We start from the raw sequence: 9,460 nt of genomic DNA, 5'->3' as shown, positions 1-9,460 counted from the left end.
CTTCGCCATTCGGTGAGTACTTTGTCTTTGGCATTGGTGGCCAAAAAATGCTTCATAATGGAAGCTCTTAAAGCTTTCCATGTTCGTGGAGCTTCACCGTTCGCTCGTAGGCTAGACCACCATTGCCTGGCGGACTTTTGAAAGTGCATAGCTACATGGCATAGCTTAAGGGACTCTGTGAAGCCCTCAGCTCCAAACGCCGCATCAAATTGCTGGATAAAGGCCAAGACTTTGTCCATAGCACCAAAGGTGCCATCATAGGTAAGGAAAGAGATGCTCTTCCCTCCCTCTTTGAACTTCTTTAGCTTGGATGACCTCTTCCATGCGGCATAGGATTTCCTATGGCCTCTTCTTCTTGATGGTTCAAAAGTTGCACCATCACTTTCTTCAGAAGGTGGAGAAGAGGGTGACCTCTTTCTCGCCTTTTTCTTGTCTTGATCTTCGTCGTCTTTACCATCAATTTCATAAGAGGACGAGGATGAAGAAGATGGAGAAGAGGGTGTCCTCTTTCTCGCCGTTTTCTTCTCTTGCTTTTTATCATCCCTCTTTGAATTATGGCGTGGAGAAGAGTGTAATGGTCTTCTCCGCTTTGGTGGTGATGGAGAGCGTTTAGCCCGCCGTCTTCGTGGAGCCATCTCAGCCGAGGTGGCGGGAGACTCACTTCTTTCTCGTTCCTTCGGTGGAGGCTCTTGAGTTCTCCTTTGGGAAGGAGATGCATCATCAAGAAGTAAATTCTTGAGCCCTTCGTATGGATTCTCTTCTTCTTCCCGAATCGGAGAGAGACCTCTTTTGGGAGTCTCACAAGGAGGCTTCCTAGGTGTTCTCTCATCATGGTGATGAGCTTGGAGAATCCTGTGAGCACGGAGCTGCCGTTGCACTTCACTTTGGAGAGATGGATTGCCCATGGCTTGTTGAAGCCTAGAAACAAGATAGTTAACAAGCATTGAAGCATCATTAGTAGCTTGCTCAAGAGCAAAATCAAAGTTATCAACATTAATTTCACTCTCTTTACTATTGTCATCCATTCTAACAACTTTTAGGTGTAAACTTTTTAGGTGTACTTTGGCACTTCAAGCCCTAGTTGCTACTCCTCTTTACCCCTTTAGAAAAAGCACTCAAGCTACTGTACCCGCGGCTCGAATACCATTAATTGCAAGGAATAGAAGAGAGGATCTTTCGACACCAAAACAACACCGGCTCCTGTCAAGCTTCTAATAGCTCAATAGTGGTTAAGCCGTAGGCAAGCCCCATAGGAATTCACTATTAAGACCATAGCTCTAGACAGTGATGCCCCGTTAACTGCACAAAGGGAGGCGCACTGCAAGGCTGAAAAATCCCTATTCTACTTACTCACAGGCAATTAATAATACCAACCATTTATAGCTAGCTTGAGGACCTCCCTTCTTGAGCAAGAAAAGAGAAACCTTGTGCTCTGATACCAATGTAACATTTAATGGCCTAAAAACCTGTGTGTAGCAGAAATTAGCATGAACATAGTGGGCATTTCATTAGAATAGATTCCTAAAGAGAATTACAAGAGAGCTTGGGTGGAGAGAGCAACAAAAAGCATAACACATAGTTAGATAGCATCAACAATACTTTCAAAAGAGAGAGAAATTAGGCTATTGACAACAGTTGAGGACCGGATTTTCATGGAGCCGGTCCCCCTCCAAAAGGCTTTGTATTATGGTTTCTCCCATCAAGAGAGACATTGTACAATACAATTCTTTGTGTTCCTTCAAGACTAGCTAGTGCAATGAAGATGAAAGCTTCATGCACTAAGCAAAACACTTAGCAAACACAACTTAATTATCCCCGTTCTCAGACCCAAGACCTCACACACCTTCGAAGATGGTGAGAGCTAGCAGGGTATGAGAGTAGATTGAGAGGAAGAAGGAGTATCTTACGAGAAAGATGTACATCTCCTCACATAATCACTCATATTAGCATAGCTTTAGCTTAGTAATTAGCTTGATAGAGGAGATGAGCATGCATTGAAGCTTGGCTCTTGGTTGGATTTGCATCCCAAGCCAAGAGTGTGTCGATGTAGGCTTCTATCTCAGAAGCTTGGAGTAGGTGATGAGCTCTCCATTAAAGCTTGGGAAGAGATAGTCTTCTCTTTCTTCACACATGATATTGTGTGAGTGTGTGTGATAATTCCTTGCAAAAATCAGCCCCCCCCTCTCTCTTGGGCGAGCCCTCTTGCTATTTGCTCTTGGAGGCTCCCCATTGGACTTCCCCAAGCCAAGCCAATGGCTATTAAGTAGCATAAGTGATAGCCTTCTGACATGTGTCCCCCTTTCCCCTTTTGTGAGGGATTAATCAATTAAACTTAATTGATTTAAATGAATTAAATCCCCATTGGACCTTTCCCCATTCTGACCAATAGGAATTAAGTAGCCCATTAGGCTGCTCAATTCCTATTGGACCCCTTCATGGGCTGTCCAATAATCATCCAGGAGACTTAATTTTCATTGGTTCTTTTTATTAAGTGTTTCAAAATTAATTAGGCTAAATTTACTCTAGCCTAATTCTCATTGGTCCACTTCAAGGGTCATCCAATAGGAATTGGGTACACCTTGTGGGCATCTGGCCTAGGGAGCTGACATGTGTCCCTCATTCCCTTTGTGTAAAGGGAGCTTGTGTGTGTGTGTGGACTTCTCTCTCATCCCCTACTTGCTAGGCTCGCCCCCTCCTATGTAGGGATATTCAAAGACTTTTTTGGTCACACACAAAGCATCCAATTCCCTTAAGGTTGACCTTTGGACACAACCTTTGAATTTTGGAACCTTAGCATTTTGGAAGTCTTAATGGGCTGAACTTTAGGGTCTTTTTAGCCCATTGTTGCACATGGTTCTTCTGCAGATGCCTATTCTCCCTATTTTCCCTCCTTTGGATCCCTACTGTGGCCGGTGTGCTCGGCTTAACCAATATTCTAGCCTTTTCTCCCCTGGCACTTCCCCATATTAAATGATCATTTTAACATGAGAAAATCATTTAGGAGAATTAGATATTGATTATTATGACTGTGTATGAGCCAATGACTGGGAAAATCTAGTTGATAGGCCAACTCGTTGATTGGTTTTAAGATTTGAAAAGGATCATAGCATCTTTTTGCTAGCTTATCATAATACTTTTGGTGGCCCGTAGGTTTTTTCCCATAGTTTGCCTCAATCAAGCATTGGGAAACTTGCGTAGAACCCAATCATTTACCTTGAAAGTTAAGGCCCTTATGTGCTTGTTAGTAGCAGTTGTTTTCCTTTGTTCTGAGATGGATATAGAGTCCTTAATCTTTTGAAAAGATTCTTGTAGATCTCGTCTATACTCATTAGCAACAAGGAAGATCTTTCCATGTACCTTAAGTAGCAAGGGACTTTCATGTCTTCCCTCAATGATCTCAAAAGGTGCCATCCTTGTAGTAGTATGGACAATGTTATTGTACACATACTCTATAAGGGGTAGCTACTTCTACCATTGTGAGCTTTGGTCTGCTTCCATAATATAACTCTTGAGTAGATCTAGAATCGTAAGGTTAGCTATTTCCCTTTGGCCATCTGTTTGTGGGTGATAGGCCGAGGAGAAATTTAGCCTTGTACCTAGATTCTCAAAGAGACCCCAAAAATAACTGGTCATGAGAAGAAAACAAGGCTAGCAATGTATATTCTCTCCTTTGCAAACATATGTATGGGTGCACTATTTAGGGTTATACTTTTACGAAAGACCCTCGCGTGATTTTTTTTATTTTACCTACATGACTCTATTTAGTGCCCTCTTTTTTCACAGGTAAGGGTCATCAATGAAAAGCCCTAAACATTGAACAATGACATCAAGAAAGATGGAAGGAAGGAGTCAACGGTCTCAAATGTTGAACAACATGTCTATAGGATGAAGAAGGTGAGAAACAATGAGGTATGTTTTTTGTTTTGAGGAGATGGATGGCTCGCCCACATGTGTGCATGTGCTTATCTTACTGCTTTGTTCTCTTATTTGTCAGGTGAAGGCTAGCAACATGGGGGCCAAACAAGTAGACAATGAGGGGAAAATAGTGTTGGATTAAGTAAACTTCTTGAGACTACAGTGTCTTTGGGTTTTCACTAGTGGGGGTACTCCTTAGCCTTGATTCTTATGGTGCATTGTGGGATCCTAAGGTTGCACAAATCACCTATTAGTGGAGCAAATAGGAAACCAACGTAAATCACATGGGAAACATGAGCTACCTCATGGGAAGAATTTTGAATGGGCACAATAAAAAGTAAAGCATTCCTATGGAGAACTTGGTAGGGCGGCAAAATATATATTTCAACTCCTCTCAAAAGGAAACTGAAGGGCTTGCTAAACCTGCGATTAGGACACTTTGGAATGCAAGGCTGATGACCGTAACTTAAGTAAATAAGGATAAGCAAAAGGTAAAACCCACTTTTTTGTCTACATCGGCATTGTGGGTCTTAGGATAAAGGCCACAGCCCACCCGTGACCCTCCTGATGATTGGGTCATCCAAGATTCCAAGCAACAAGAAATCTGGTTATAAAAAGGTAGGGCTCTTGAGGTTCAACAGCAAAGTTGACATTACTTCCCAATAGCCATAAGAGATACTAGCTCGCGCGCCCCGCCTACCGGCGGGTCTCGCTCGCTCTTACCACCTTAGTCTGTATGTGTTTGTGTTTGTGTGTATCTTTATACATCTCTCCATGACATACACACACACGATCAACGATTTCTGTCTTTGGCCCCTTTAGACTACTCTGGTACATTTAACCCCTTTCACAGAGAGAGAGAGAGAGAGAGAGAGAGAGAGAGAGAGAGAGAGAGAGAGAGAGAGAGAGAGAGAGAGAAAGCACATGACTAAAGAGACATGTTTCAAACAAAAATAAAACAATTTACATTATTGCCAAAAAGTCTCAGGAACATATTTGCATAGCACTCTTAGTCGTGCTATTTCAATACGATCAAGATATTGAGATGGAGCTCTACAAACTTCTCTTAAATCTATTTTTTGAACCCAGCTCAAGTAAATTTTGTGATGATGAATCAAACCAAGCTCTTGCTTTAAGAGCATGAGCCTAATGTTGGGAAAGAAATAGGTATCAAGCAACCTAATGTAAATCGTGTCCAACTCTTCATCTACATATGACCCCCAAACAGTGTAATTTTCCTCGATCACTTCCCATGCCCATTGCCATCCCCATTCAGCAGGTAACAAATTTTCTTCAAAGGCATCAACAATAAGATTTTTTAACTTGGAAAAATAATCACAATTTCGTGGGCCATTTAATTGGCTGCAAGAAAAGAATGCAACATTAGTACTCAGAGCTTAAAATTAGAGAGAGAGAGAGAGAGAGAGAGGAGAGAGAGAGAGAGAGAAGGAGAGAGATGATAAACATGGCCACTTAGACACTTTACAAAAGTATACATGCAATACGAACACTTGAATTACTAATTGTCATGCCTGTGTAGTAGATAAAAACCCACTTCAATAAGCCAATAATAACTAAAACAATATGGTACTAATTAGAATGCATAGACAATGGATCAAAGTGTTCGATCATCTAGAGAAGTTGAGACTACGACATACTCTACTTGAAACTCTCAAGATCCAAGGTCCAACACATCGAACACTGCGATCGAGGTGTCGAGTTGAGTCACCCAAAGAATAGATTCTAAACATCCATTCATTCACTCCATAGGGACCATATTAAAAGTTGCAATTGAGAGGCCCTTGCATACCTAACTCTCGTATAGTGATTCTCATATAATCTATATCAAACTCTATGTGATAATAACCTACAACACTTCTAAAATATCGTACTTCATATAATGCCAAGACAAAATGTCTGCAATAATATTGAAGCTTGCAATGAAGATAAAAACCAACCATTCACACATAAAAAGTAACAATACATTTAGCGTCATATGGATTCAAGTTCTCTCTCTAGCGCAGGAGCTACGGAGGTCTAGACACCCACAATTGAGGAGTGAAGCTACATAGCATCGACAAAGAGTACAGAAGAGGATTTGAGTCATACTCTCGATATCTAGAGTGCAAATGAGGATGGATTCTAGTAGTAGTAGTATTTTCTGTTCTAGTCTTTTAGCACCCAGACATGGTATCAGATTCTCAATTTTGTAACAGTAGGTCAATTGTCATTTACTATTTGGTCTTTTCTCTCTCTCTCTCTCTCTCTCTCTCTCTCTCTCTCTCTCTCTCTCTCTCTAGCACAGGAGTTACGGAGGTCCAAACGCCCACAATTGAGGAGTGGAGCTACATAGCATCGCAGAGAGTACAGAAGAGAATTCGAGTCATACTCTTGATATCTAAAGTGCAAATGAGGATGGATTCTAGTAGTAATAGTATTTTTTGTTCTAGTCTTTTAGCACCCAGACATGGTATCAGATTCACAATTTTGTAACAATTTGGTCTCATAGGTCATTTTGGCCTTTTAAAGACGCTAATATAACATTTCATTTCATTTCATCTACCTAATTTACCCAAGTTCAGGTCAATTGTCATTTACTCTTTGGTCTTCTCTGTCTCTCAGGAGCTACATAGTCCAGAAGCCACAATTGAGGAGTGGAGCTACTATAGCACCATCAATAGAGAGTACAGAAGAGGATTCGAGTCATTTTGGCCTTTTAAAGACGCTAATAGAACATTTCATTTCATTTCATCTACCTAAGTTCAAGTCAATTGTCATTCACTATTTGGTCTTTTTTCGCTCTCTCTCTCTCTCTCTCTCACACACACACACACACACACACACACACACACACACAAAAGATCCAGATGCCACAATTGAGGAGTGGAGCTACATAGCATCAACAGAGAGTACAGAAAAGGATTCGAGTCATACTCTCGATATCTAGAGTGCAAATGAGGCTAGACTCTAGTAGTAGTAGTATTTTTAGCATGCAGACATGGTATCAGATTCACAATTTTGTAACAGTTTGGTCTCATAGGTCATTTTGGCATTTTAAAGGCGCTAATAGAACATTTCATTTCATTTCATCTACCTAATTTACCTAAGTTCAGGTCAATTGTCATTTACTATTTGGTCTTCTCTCTCTCTCTCTCTCTCTCTCTCTCTCTCAGGAGCTACGGAGATCCAAACGCCACAATTGAGGAGTGGAGCTACATAGCATCGACAGAGAGTACAGAAGAGGATTCGAGTCGTACTCTCGATATCTAGAGTGCAACTAAGGCTAGATTCTAGTAGTAGTAGTATTATCTGATTGGAAAAGCTCCTCTAATTGCTGCTCTTGGAATGGCATCACCTGCGATGAAACTGGCCGCGTGGTCCGCGTGAAGTTGCCGCAGCAGAAGCTCAAGGGCTCCATCTCTGCGAGCTTGGGAGCACTCTCTGCACTGAAGGTTCTCGTCCTGTACCAGAACGGCTTGAGCGGGAGCCTGCCTGCGTCGATAGGTAACCTGTCGAAGTTGCAGAGGCTCTGCTTTTCGGGGAACACCATATCCGGCTCCATTCCTGCGTCGTTCAGCAAGCTAAGGAGCTTGCAGCTGCTGGATTTGTCATACAATAACCTCGCGGGGACGCTGCCCGCAGGAATAGGGGGCATGGCGAGCTTACAGCGCCTGCGGCTTTACAACAACAAGATCGGGGGTTCGATTCCCGCCTCCTTTGGCCTGCTGTTGAACCTCTACGATGCCGATCTAGGGCTTAATCGCCTGTCAGGGCGCATACCAAACGGATTCACGAGCGGCCTCTCCTCGCTGCTCTTAGAACAACCGCATCACAGGCCTTCCAGCCGACCTGCGCAAATTCACAAGCCTGCAATGGGTGGACCTCTCCAACAACCCCATTGCCAGCAGCGATGCCCTTGCAGGGCTAGCGACGGCGCCATTGATAACGCAGATCGAGCTCGCTTCCTGCGGTCTGAAGGCTTCCCAAGCTGGGTGTCGCGCCTTCCTTAGCCCAACTCCGCGCGCCTCTCAGAAGATGTCACGCCATCGCTAACCCTTTCCAACAACGCCATCTCAGGCCCCATTCCAGCTACGCTTGGCAAGCTCACGAACCTTGAAATGCTGTTCCTCGACCGCAGTCAGCTCACTGGTTCGATCCCCGCCTCCTTCTCCAACCTGCAACCGCTCCGTTTCTTCAATATTTCATACAACCAGCTCTCTGGCAAGATCCCGCAGGTGCATCCCTTCACGACCTTTTCTACCTCTGCGTACCAGCCTGGCAATCGAGGCCTATGCGGCATTCCACTCACCGCCTGCAAGAAGTGACGAGTACAGTACTAGTATTCTTCTGTGTAATTAAGGACGGGCACGTGCGCGCGCGCGCGCGTGTGTGTGTGTGAGAGAGAGAGAGAGAGAGAAAAGAATGTATCTTTTCATTCTTGTGTAAAATTTACAAAAATCTTTGAGAATGCTTCTTCCTGAAGACGATAGTATGTGTATGAATTATTTTATTACTATTATAAAAGGGGAGGAATCCCCCCCCCACCCCACGTGACAAGAGCTCCTTCATCTGGCATGTGTTCCCTGTAGGGGAGAGAGAGAGAGAGAGAGAGAGAGAGAGAGGCGGCCAAAGGTGGTTGGCCGTACTAGTCATGCTAAAGAGTGTTATTGTATCAAGATTGCCTATGTATACTTTACAAAAAAACATCATATGGACTATACCCAATTTTGCTGTTAGCAATTCCAAGTCCCTTGCGCACGCAAAAAAGCCTCCACCATGAGAAATTTCATTGAGAGATGACCAATTTTCACACTAGGAGAATGCAATTCATTTGCACTTTGACTACTTACAAATGTTTCTTTGCTAGCTCCATGATGGAGAGGTAGTATCACCCATGCCCATGGATCCCGTCCCATAAATAAAACTTGTTGAGCTTACTTACCACAAGGGCAACATCATTCACTGCCAAATCTGTTAATTGTAGAGAGAAAGAGAGACATGAGACAAGAGACACACCATGTATGTTCCCAAAGACTAACTTATATTGTGGCCAAGATACAAATATATAGGTGAAACCAAGTTGGGTAGAGTGAGCCATATATAGCTCCAACATCCCCATTCAAACAAAGGTCTCTAGCTTTGGATGAAAAACCCTTAGAGAGTTCAAGGGAAAAAGCCAATCCCCTATAGAATGTGAAAATATGAACCAACGATGATGATGTGAAAATGAATTGTGTATCTATGTATAAATATAAAAGTGCTTCAAAGATCACAATGTGCAAGTGTGGAGAGTGCATAGTGCATGGTACCTATATGATTACAATGTCATATAAATAAAGCTATCACAATAGCAGAGAAGCTAATTTAGAAAGAGTGAGCTCCAAGCAACTTCAAGCTCCGAGCGCAAGAGGATGAAGCGTGGCTCGTTGAGGCCTTTGGTAACAATGTTTGCAATCATCTGGTCACTTGGACAATGTTCAACCATTATGGTGCCTTCGCGAACTTCATACCTGACATAATGATAATGCACAACAATGTGCTTTAA

General features: G+C 42.8%; 1 pseudogene; it reads left to right on the top strand.

The window, feature by feature from the left end:
- The first annotated feature begins 3,885 nt into the window (after window positions 1-3,885).
- LOC147462863 (uncharacterized) lies at window positions 3,886-8,240 on the top strand (annotated as a pseudogene).
- Window positions 8,241-9,460: the final 1,220 nt, after the last annotated feature.

Source organism: Adiantum capillus-veneris, chromosome 2 (genome assembly GCF_014529385.1).
Source record: "Adiantum capillus-veneris isolate H3 chromosome 2, ASM1452938v2, whole genome shotgun sequence".
Taxonomy (NCBI): domain Eukaryota; kingdom Viridiplantae; phylum Streptophyta; class Polypodiopsida; order Polypodiales; family Pteridaceae; genus Adiantum; species Adiantum capillus-veneris.
Note: the sequence above shows the minus strand (reverse complement) of the source record. Positions and strands in the feature narration are given on the sequence as shown.